An 11,513-nucleotide genomic window follows, 5' to 3' on the forward strand; every position below is an offset into this window, starting at 1 on the left:
CCCTGCAACAGAAGCAAAGGGGGCTTTTATTGTGTCCCTCTTTCTTCTTTTTTCAGATTCTGAAAGGGATTACGTGTGTCCATTTTTTTTTTCCGGGGCTGAATGGTCCTTACCATGTTCATTTATTTACATATTTGCCCAAGTGCCTTAGATTCCCATATATTGGTTTTCTGTTATGCATTTTCTCCTCTCTGACGGGGATCCAGCATTCTGCTTTAAATTTCTATACGTGGGGATTCTTCAGGGAAAATATTATTTTAGGTGTTTGCATTAAAGAAGTCCAAAGAGGGAGAAAAGCACTCGGCCCATCTTTTCTCTGGCTGTCCATTAGCTGATGGCAGCTATGGTGTGAGGAGGAAGAGGAGACTTGGAGGGGCCTGGGAAAGACGTATCATCAGTGAGAAAGCTCATAGGCTTTGGTGACAGAAAGACCCGGTTCAAATCCTCGCTCTGCCGCACTCCAACGATGTGACCTTGGTTGAGAAAGGTAGTCTCCTGCATGTGGTCTTTTAACCTCTGCTCAGCCCTGTATAAGCAGCCTTGAGCTGGAAACACTTCCTTACCAAGAGATAAGGAGCTCCCAAAGCTTGTGCCGGGCTTATCACCTCATGTGGGAATGTCTTTTCCCTGTTCCAGGCTCAGTGTGTACTCCTTTGTTCTGCTTAAGCTTGCGTGTCATGTGGCAGGCGCCTGGCCAACCTCACTGTGATGTCTGTTCCAGGAGGGGGAGAAACAGGGTCCTTCCCCTGCTGCACAAGAGTGGTGCATGCAAACCATCGCCCTGTGTCCTCAGCAGGAGGAGGCCCTTGGCGTGGCAGCTGATCTCGCTCGGTCTCTCTGTGTGGGTAAAGTGTTGTTCCATCCGGTGCCTGTGTGAGTCGTGTCTTTCTTGGCAACACCTATAAACCATGCAGTGGGCTGACATCCTGGTACTGCTGCTCCTGGTGTTTGGCATTGTTGTGCTGTTTACCATCCTCCACGCGGTGCGACTCTTCTCTACCCTGCCCCATTCTCAGCATCCTCAACTGTGCTGTGAGTGTGATAATGCTTTATGGAACTGAAGGGTGTTGAAGCAGTGCACATAAAACCCCAGCATGTCCCTGGAGCACAGGAGGCACCCGATGCATGGTAATATTTATTTATTTACTTACTTATTTATTGAGACAGAGCCTTGCTCTGTTGTCTAGGCTGGAGTGCAATGACACGATCTCAGCTCACCGAAACCTCTGCCTCCTGGGTCCAAGCAATTCTCCTGTCTCAGCCTCCCGAGGAGCTGGGACTACAGGTGTGCACCACCATGCATGGCCAGTTTTTGTATTTTTGGTAAAGACAGGGTTTCACCATGTTAGCTAGACTGGTCTCAAACGCCTGACCCCAGGCAACCCTCCTGCCTCAGCTTTCGAAAGCGCTGGGATTACAGGGGTAGTTATTATTATCGTCAGCATCACCAGTATTATTACTAATGCTTAGGGCTTGTCCACAAAAATCACACTGAAGACTTCCTTCTGTGAACTAGACTCGCACGCATCGAGATGTTGCCTGCTTCCATGAGGCTTGTAATAACATCCATGTACAAGTTCAAAGCCCCTCTGAGCCAATTTCCACTTCTCTGCACGTCTCTGGGAACCCAGGGGACCAGGATTACTATAAAAGCAGGTAAGGCCAGTATTAAAAACCAGGTTCACCCCAGTTCCCTTCACGTCAGTACAGCAAGACGCAACTCTGTGAAATGAACACCACGCAATGGTGTCCCTGTTAAAAAGAATCAACCCCTTCAAAGGATACCTACCCGTGACCGTCTAAGTCTGCAGCATGCTAGATCTTGATATAAATCACATGCATTCTGATTTTATTTCATTGCAAAATGCCGAAGCTCTTCCACGCTTTAGCTGTCCTCTCCTCTTTGCCCCTCTTTGTGGGGGACCAGGATAAGTTTAGAGTTTTGGCCCCAGGTTTTCTGCCCTCAATCCCAGGGAGCATGGCATTTCTGACAATGCTGGAGATGGCTGCCTGTCATGTGTCACTAGCATGAGGGTGGCAGGGGCCGGGGGTGGTGGAGACGGCACTCTTCTGCGCACCAAGGTAGTTGGATTCCCCAGAGCAATAGCCAGCCCAGCCACCCCAGAAGTCCCCTGCCTAGCTGGAGGGCTAAGGAGTTACCGCACTTGGGGCCATCTCTAAGATCTTGGGAGCCCACTCTTGCGTTCCAGAAATAGCCCATAGGAGCAACTCTGGACGAAAGAGAGACACTCAGCTGTGGGCACCTGAAGTGGAGCTCCTGAGAGCTCTCGCCACCCCGTCCTGCTCTGTAAGGGGTCTTTCTCATGGTTCTCCCTGCTACCTGTCCCCGAGCCCAGGCTTCTGGGTCGCCACCAAAGCTGGTAGCTCTGACTCACCAAGCCCAGGCTGTGCCTTTCCTGCTACCCATGTCTCTTGTTCATTTGGTCCCCTCTTGCCTGCAGACCTCCCAACCACAACTCCCTTTTATTGGACACTTGCTGTATACCTCCAATAAAGTGCTTTACTTAAGTGAGTATCTGCCTTGAATACTCTATGAAGCCAACAGAAGCTCTGAAAGGTTAAGTAACTTGCCTGGGATCGTCCAGCCAGAACGTGGGGAGCCAACAACCTTCCCAGCTCTGCCTAGCTTTGCCACTAGCCGGGCCCTCGCAGTGTCACGTGGAGCTGCCTCCCCCGTCCTGTTGGCAGTGGTGGGCATCCTGGAGCTCCTAGCTGGCTCAGGGGACTGTAATCCTACAGCCCAGTGGTGGGGGGGAAGGGGAAGTTTGCTATAACTCCCTCTCCAGATTTTAAAATAGTTATTCAGTCTAAAAACAGACTCTGTTGTGCCGGTTGGAGGTGGGGGTGGGGAAGTATTGCAACCTAGATTATAGAGAGGATGGAAAGAGTGAAATGGAGAGGAAAAAGGACAAGAAACTCCAGCAAACGCCAGGGACTGCTCATGGAGAGACATAACGTGGCTAATTACATTTCTGAGGGCTATCCATTCCAAAATAAATTTTTAATTAAAAAAATGCATTTTCCCTACAACTTGAATCTGGGAGCGAAGGGAATAAGGAGTCTCCCAGTGGGCACGAGAGTAGCTGTGCATGTTCAGGGGTGCCTCTGACCACCTCACCTTGATGAGTCGCTACCCCGGCATCCTTATCCTGAGGGTGACCACACAGCGGTCTTCCCAGGCAAACCACAGGAGCAAGCCATGGGAACACCAAGCCACCAGGCTCCAGAACACTGGGCGCAGGCCGAGGTCTGTACATCCAACTCTTTACCCACCAAAGCTCTGATGTTTCTTTCCATCAGCTCCAGGAGGCCTTCTCTGGTTATTTTCCCTTGCCCACCTCTCCTTTGCATTCTCTCCATCACAGAGTTCCAGATCTTAAATCCAGGGCTGCAAAGTTGAGGTCTTTCTATGAAACGAAGGTTCATCTCCAACAAGCCAAACAGATCTGTCTGGTAAGTGTGGGTTTTGGAGCAAAGGAGCTGCTCCACTCTCCCCTCTTGCTAGCACAATCTGTAGACCAGAATGGAGAGAGAGAATCGTGAGTTTTAGAGTCAAACAGACTTGGGTTCAGATCCTAGTCTTATAACTTACTTATTATATGACCCAGGTGAAGTCATTTAATTTCCCAGACTCAGTTTCCTTGTCTGCAAAAAGGAGTGCTTCGTAAAATCATTGTGTGGTTTAAATAATGTCTGCAAAGTGCTTTGCATGATATCTTGAACATTCGAGCATGCAGAAAACAGCAGTTGTTTGTGTTATCATTTGCTTCAGAGCACAAAAAGGCTAACCTTGAACTCCTCAAGATGCTCGCTCCTGGGATTCCAGCTGCAGTCAGCATCCCCCGTCCTCACTTGCCTGCCGTTGCCACATGGGTTAGACAGCAAGGACCATGGGGGCACTAAGTTTGCTACTGATGGTTGACCTCAGCTGGGCTGTTTGACCAAGGCTCCAGCTCTCCCCGCAATGCAGAAGAGGCAGCAAGGCGGTAGGAAGTTCCTCCAGGCAAAAGGTAAGTGGCAAAGATACTCAGTAGCTCACAGGTATCCAGCACGCTTTACCCATGGGCACGCACATCACTCCACAAACTATACACGAAATCCCTGAAATTCAGGATACCCAAGCCCTCATAAAACACAGGACCGCATGCTTCAGTATTCACTCTCCAACACATTCAGATCCCCAGAAACACACGTAGCCCCACGTAATGTGCGGACGAACATGTCTATATCATGCTACAACATGCCTACCCTTACATGTTTCCCCAAAACAGCATGAAATCAATCCAGACACCTCACTTCTTGCAAAACTTGCACTATGAAGTGTGAACACGTGTGCACGCACCCAAACACTTCCACCCTGTAGGTCCAAACACCTGGGCAGGATGCCAGTAATGGCCTCCCCGTGCCTGGTCAGTCAGGGTAGCAGTTCACAGATGATTCCTTTCGCTGGAAAGATCCCAAGCTGGGGGCCACTGAGGGGGCTGGGGAGTGGGCAAAGGGCTGACCCTGGGGACTTCTGAGAGGGCTGGGTTCATGAGGGCAGAGCAGGAGACCCCAGAGCCCTGGAGTGATGCAAGGGACACACAGAGCTGGGGCTGGGGAAGGGGAACGGGAGGCTGGAGATCCACACTGATAACCCTCAGTCCTAGAGGCAGAGAGGAGGTTCCAATCTGGCCTGATGCACTCCAGCGTCGGCCAGAAGCCGGGAGAATGGAAATACTTTTTTCTCACTTCATTCCTCATTTTTCCCCTTTTCTGGAATGATTCCATCCTCTGCGCCCTAGGGGCCTCTGAGTGAGTCCTGAATCTGGCCTGACAGTAGACCCATCAGTGTCTTAGAGACCAGATACAGGAAGCGTAATACTGGGCATGGCGGGAAGCAGCATCAGCTCACTGGGTTTTGGCTTGGAGGAGCAGGATACCTGTGACCTTTGCCCTTTGTCTTTGGGACCTCCGCCAGGGACAGGAGATAGGTAGAGGATTTATGTGTGTGTGTGTGTGTGTGTGTGTGTGTGGAGAGAGAGAGAGAGAGAGAGAGAGAGAGAGAGAGAGAGAGAGAGAGACAGAGACAGAGAGACAGAGAGAGAGATGGAGTTTCCCTCTTGTTGCCCAGGCTGGAGTGCAATGGCGCGATCTCAGCTCACTGCAACTTCTGCCTCCTGGGTTCAAGTGATTCTCCTGCCTCAGTCTCCCCGAGTAGCTGGGATTACAGGCATGCGCCACCATGCCCGGCCAATTTTGTATTTTTTAAAAAAATTTTATTATTGTTATTATTATTTATTTATTTTTTTAGTAGAAACAGGGTTTCTCCATGTTGGTCAGGCTGGTCTCAAACTCCCGACCTTAGGTGATCCACCTGCCTCGGCTTCCCAAAGTGCTGGGATTACAGGCGTGAGCCACCAAGCCCAGCCCAGGTGGAGAATCTCAATTCCTCTGTGTCTGAAACTCTTTCATTCCCCTAATGAAATGGGGAGAGGCTATACCTGCATGGGGTAAACTCCTGACCCCCGCCCAAGCTCACCAGCCTGGTATGATCAAAAACACACAACATCCAGAGACACGAGGTCTAGGACTTTCCTCCCACCACCCCTTATTCCCACCTCAACTCCTCCCCATCCTGCCGCATGCCCTCTCTCTTCTTCTCCCAGCCTTTCAAAGGCAGAGTGACCCTGCAAGCCCTCTCCTCTGCTGTCTTCAGTCCTCGAAACAGCTGCAGGCAGCACTGATGGGAATTGTTCCTGCCCCTCATGGGTAGAGTCTGCAAACTCAGGATGCTGCTCTACTCATAAAGCAGCAATTTCCACTAAGAGATTCTGCAGAAAAACATTTGGCCGAGATAGGAAGGAGTCAGTGAGGTCAAGGTTATGGGGGCAGTTCCTTTGTGACAGGATCTGAGAAAGACAATTCTACAACCCAACTCACATTGAAGTCTCCCTCTGGCTACAGCCTGGTCTTCACTACAGAGTTCTAAATTGAGTCCTGAAAAACATTTACAGCAACTCAGCTTCGTAGATGAGAAATTAAACTCCAGAGAGGGGCAGCAGCTTGCTTAAGGTCACACAGCAAATCAAAGGCGTACCTGTAGCTAGAATCCAGTCTCCTGCCTCCTAGCCCAGTTATCTTTTAATCTCAGTAAAAGGCGATGTTTTAAAAGCCAGACTTTGAGGAAAAGAGCGGAAGTGCCCAGGTTAGCTATGGTTTGATGAAGGAGTTCTGAAAGGTCTTATTTCCTGGTGCATAGGTGTTTTTTTCTCTACCCCTTCCTTCTGAGGCTGGACCAAATGAAGTCCAGAAAGTGGTAGATTCTGTTCATCCCTGGGGTGGAAGGGTGCAAGGGGGCAGGGAGATGGGGGCAGGGGAAGGGGCTGGGTTGGGCTTTGCCTCCTCTGTTCCTGTCTTGTCAAGAGGCAGTAGCAACATCAGTGGCTGCAGGAGCACGTGATGCTGCTGTGCAAAGAGGCTGAGATAAGAAGCAGGATTGATCTTTTTGCTGCTTCAAAGAGAACAGAAACTCCCTGTCACGGCTTTGATCAAAGTCTCTGCAGAGGATAATTCATATGCCCTTCCCTGCTTCCACTTTGGGTCCCTGGAGGTAGGAGTCCCACTTCTGGTCATGCTGAGAGACCTTCCTCCAAGACTTACTGCAAACTAGAGAGACGCCTTCCCACCTGCCTTCCAGCCAGGGTCCCACTGCAGCTACCAGGAACCAGGAGCTCAAATTCCCTTCTAGCGTTTTTTTTCCAGGCAGCTTAACTCAAGACCAGGGCTCAGTCAGTGGGAACTGGTATCATCCCCATCGTACAGATGAGAAACTGAGGCACAGAGAGATTAAGTAAGTTGTCTAGAGCCACAAGCTAGTTATCTCTTGGGAAACCCCCATTCTTGTGGGGTTACATGGCCTTTGTGCTCAGAAAGCCCCCGTCTGATGGTAATAATATGGATAGTAATAATATCTGCTTTAATGTTTTTGTGTGATAACTCCATCATCTAGATTATCTCAGGGCCAGCATCTGTTAATTTACGTTTCCTTTGAAAGTAATTGAGATTTTCCTGGTTCTTTGTGTATGGAGTAATTTGGGGCATTTTGAATATTATGTGATCAACCCTATCTGGTTCAGACCAGTAGTCCTGACCTGCTTTCTGTTTTGGATCAGTTCTTCACATGCCCAGCTCAAGGATGAGTGCAGGACTTCATCCGCAGATTGAAGGAAGTCTTTTCTTTAGCACTCCATGATTTCCCTTGCACTCTCTGGCACCCAGAAGCCCTCTTCTTGGTCTTTGTGCTGCAACGCTGGAGTTTTACCTTCCCCATATTGTTATTTCCTCTGACTGGGGTCCACCTCCTGGATGAAGCAAAAAGACAAAAGAGAGAAAAAAAATCAACAGAATTTCCCCCATATTTCCATAGGGGCTCCCTTTCCCAATTTCTCTGGCCAGAGACAAGGATTTTTCTCATGGTTTTAGATCATGCACTACCAACATTAGAGGAGTATAGTTTCATCATTGGGGCTTTCCCTGGGACATACCCAGGAGAGTAAAAGAGAGAACAATTGGGGTCACCCTCTGACCTGCAGGGTCCCTGTCCCCAGTCCTCTTGCTGGAAAGAGGAGCTTCTCTTGGAGTTTTCGCTGTCTGTGCCCACTGTGCAGTGGCATCCAAGCCAAGAGGTATTGGAGGGAAAATACCAGATAACTCACAGTCATATTGATCATTTTTTGAGCATTTATTTCCCACACATCCACCTGCTATACATTTTTCAGGGTTCTTAAACAGTGTTGTATGTATTCATTCCAGGGATTTTCTTTGTAAAGAGTGGAAGAGAGAAGATGAAGTTTGCTTACTCCGTCATCTTAGCTGTAATCAGAAGCCTGTAGATGTGTGACTTTAAGTTGAAAGGTATGGGAGAATTTAACACATTTTGCAAACAGTATTACAATATTTAGGAGAATGTAAAAGTCATTCTATTTATTTATTAATTTATTTATTTTTTGAGACGGAGTCTCACTCTGTTGCTCAGGCAGGCAGGCTATGATGTGATCCTGGCTCACTGCAACCTCTGCTTCCTGAGTTCAAGTCATTCTCCTGCCTCAGCCTTCTGAGTAGCTGGGATTACAAGCGCGTGCCACCATGCCCGGCTAATTTTTGTATTTTTGGTAGAGATGGGGTTTCACCATGTTGGCCAGGTCGGTCTCAAACTCCTGGCTTCAAGCAATACACCTACTTCAGCCTCCCAAAGTGCTGGGATTACAGGCATGAGCCGCCACACCCAAGCAGTATTTTTATAAACCTAATTCATTTAAATTTAATTCATTATAACTAAATTTTTATAAATTTAATTCATTATATTTTCAAGTACGTAATCAAAAGATTTTGCTTGTTCAACTAGATATTTAAGTTATGAAGGAAAATCAAATATGTTAAAAGTTTGAATGTAACTGAAATTGTTTAAGCAAATTTAATTAAGTTGTAAACGGCACCAGTTGTTTAAAGGAATAGGTTTATCAACTGGAGTTGATCAAACTTTAATTGAAGAAAAAGTGAAGGTTTTGTTCTTATTGTATTGCATTTATACAGAGAACAATAAGATTGGTAAGTGGGGTTTAATCCTTTTAAAAAGCTGTTTTTATATGTGTATTATTGATAAATTGAATATTAAATTTTAAAAGGTAACTCTAAGTAGTATTTCTGTGTGCCACACACTCACCAAAACAGCTTCCTCGTCAGGGCAGCCCTTCCGCCACCCTCAGACAGCTCTCACTGTCAGAAAAACTTCTCTCCCCTTGAAATCCATGGGGAGTATAGGCTGTAGAAGATACAAGCATTTGGAGACAGACTGGGAGGAACTTTACTCCTCTGAGCCTCAGTTCCCTTATCTATAAAATGCAATAAAAAGGATCTATCTCAGCTGGGCGCGGTGGCTCACCTCTGTAATCCCAGCACTTTGGGAGGCCGAGACGGACAGATCATAAGGTGAAGAGATCGAGACCATCCTGGCCAACCCTCGCTCTACTAAAAATACAAAAAATTAGCTGGGACTGGTTGGCACATGCCTGTAGTCCCAGTTACTCGGGAGGCTGAGGCAGGAGAATTGCTGGAACCCTGGAGGCGAAGGTTGCAGTGTGCCAAAATTACGCCACTCCACTCTAGCCTGGTGACAGCCAGACTCCGTCAGAAAAAAAAAAAAAAAAAAAAAAAAAAGACCCATCTCGAAGAATTTGTTTTGAAGATTAAATGAGGGAGTGTACATGTATGTAAAGGGTTTAACAGAGAGAGCTCTAGAAGGAGGCACCAATACAAGAAGAAATTATTATGAGACAGGCTGGTAGCTTGAACCCAAGAGTTTCAGACCAGGCTGGGTAACATGGCGAAACCCTGCCTCTACAAAAAATAAAAAAGATTAGCCAGGTGTGGTGGCACGTGCCTGTAGTCTCAGCTACTGTGGAGGCTGAGGTGAGAAGGATTGCTTGAGCCCGGGAAGTCAAGGCTGCAGTGAGCCATGATTGAGCCACTACACCCCAGTCTGGGTGACAGAGCAAGACCCTGTCTCAAAAGAAAAAAAAGAAAGAAAGAAAAATATTGCTGTTGTTTTTGTTGTTATTCTCTGAGCCAATTCCCAGAGGTGCCAGGCCCTAGTCCTCACCCTGAAGGAGGCTGTGAGAAAGCAACCTGAAGTGAGAACCCACCAGTAGGACCCTCGTTCCTGTCCTGCCTAAATGGCCACCGCCTCCCTGGACAGTCATTCTCGACAATGCAGATGGTTGTCAGTGTGGCCAGGTGGTAACTGGAAGATACAGAGCTCAGGCCTCAGAGAGACTGGTGTTCAGACCCCAGCTCTCCCGCTGCTTCATGGGTGGTTTAGAAAAACTGCCCAGACCCTCCAAGCCTCTGTAGCTTGAGGATACCTCACTCCAAGGCTGGATTTGAGTACTCAATGAGACGCTGTGCAAAGTCTTTAGCGCTGTGCCTAGCACATGGTGGGCTTGTATATACAGTGGTCATCTTGAATTTCCACAGTGTAATTTTTTTTTTTTTTTTAAAGATAGAGTTTCACTCTTGTTGCCCAAGCTAGAGTGCAATGGCACAATCTTGGCTCACTGCAACCTCTGCCTCCTGGGTTCAATCAATCCTCCTGCCTCAACCTCCTGAGTAGCTGGGATTACAGGCACCTGCCACCACACCCAGCTAATTTTTACCTTTTTAGTAGAGACGGGGTTTCACCATGTTGGCCAGTCTGATCTCAAACTCCTGACTGCAGGTGATCCGCCTGCCTTGGCCTCCCGAAGTGCTGAGATTACAGGCATAAGACACAGCGCCTGGTCCCCCACAGTGTAAGTTTTATTCCAAAATGGATCCCTTGTCCCCAGTTTACCCAGTTAACTTACCTGCATTGACCCAGGTTAGTCGGGCAACGTGGCTACACTGACTCAACTGAGGAGCAGGAGGCCCAGCATCTAGTCCTGGCCATGGAACTTAGGCCACGCTCCTTCTCCTTCCTGGGACGCAGCTTCCTCCTCCCTAGGTTGAGTGTGACACTTCCCATCTGCCCCTACAAGCCTCGCATGGCTCAGACGACATGTGGATGTGGAGGGCTTTGTTCCGAGGGGAAGTCAGTAGTAACTGACACACCCAGAAGATGTGTGGACAGAGCCAGATTCTCTGGTGTCCTCTTTCCAGACAGGAATTGGATGCCTTGTGCTTCTACTGCTGGATAATTGGCCTCCATGCTGGCAGAGGCAGACCGCCACTCGCGGGCTTGTACTCAGCCACCTCATTCATCAATCCAGTGTTTCTTCTTTCAGAGCAAAAACTGCTAAGACAGAAGCGGAAGGGGAGACCCTGGGCCATTAGTACCATCCCATGTCTGCCTCAACGTCCCCTGGCCCGCAGCTACTGCTGGTTTCCAGACCGTGGGCTTCAATGCATGGGGCCTGCTCCTTAGACCCGAGATGAGCAGGCAAGAAGGCGCCCTGGAGCAAGGTTCTCCTGCCTGTGGGGCTGTGTGCCCTTAATCCACCAGGCCCATGCTCACCGCACAGAATCAAGTCCTTTATGGCCCAGCCCAAGCTCCGCCCTTTCTCCGGCCTAAGCCACCCTCTCCCTTCTCTGAGAGTCCATGCTCCATGCACCAGCTCCAGCTCAAACTCTGTCCTGTTCCAGCCTCTCACTCTTCCCTGGATGGCTCTGTACCCAGGGAGAGAGCTTCTGAAGCTCTCTACATCCCTGACAGCCCTGCCCCAGGAGGGGATCAGAGCAGGTGCTGAACCGGTTCAGGGACCCCGGGGCTGCTGGCTGGGGAACATGAGGCAGAGGGGCAGAGGCCAGGTCCTGGCCATTTCTCAAAGCCTGGGCTGCAAAGAGGCCAGCAAAGAGGGGACAGTGAGGCCTCAAGCACATGGGGGACCACCTCTCTGGACTCAATAATGAAAATATCTGTGTAAAGAGCTTGATGGTTTCAGAAGGCCTTTCCCACCCTGCAGCCATTGGACAGAGTG

This window comes from Saimiri boliviensis, chromosome 2 (genome assembly GCF_048565385.1).
Source record: "Saimiri boliviensis isolate mSaiBol1 chromosome 2, mSaiBol1.pri, whole genome shotgun sequence".
Lineage (NCBI taxonomy): Eukaryota > Metazoa > Chordata > Mammalia > Primates > Cebidae > Saimiri > Saimiri boliviensis.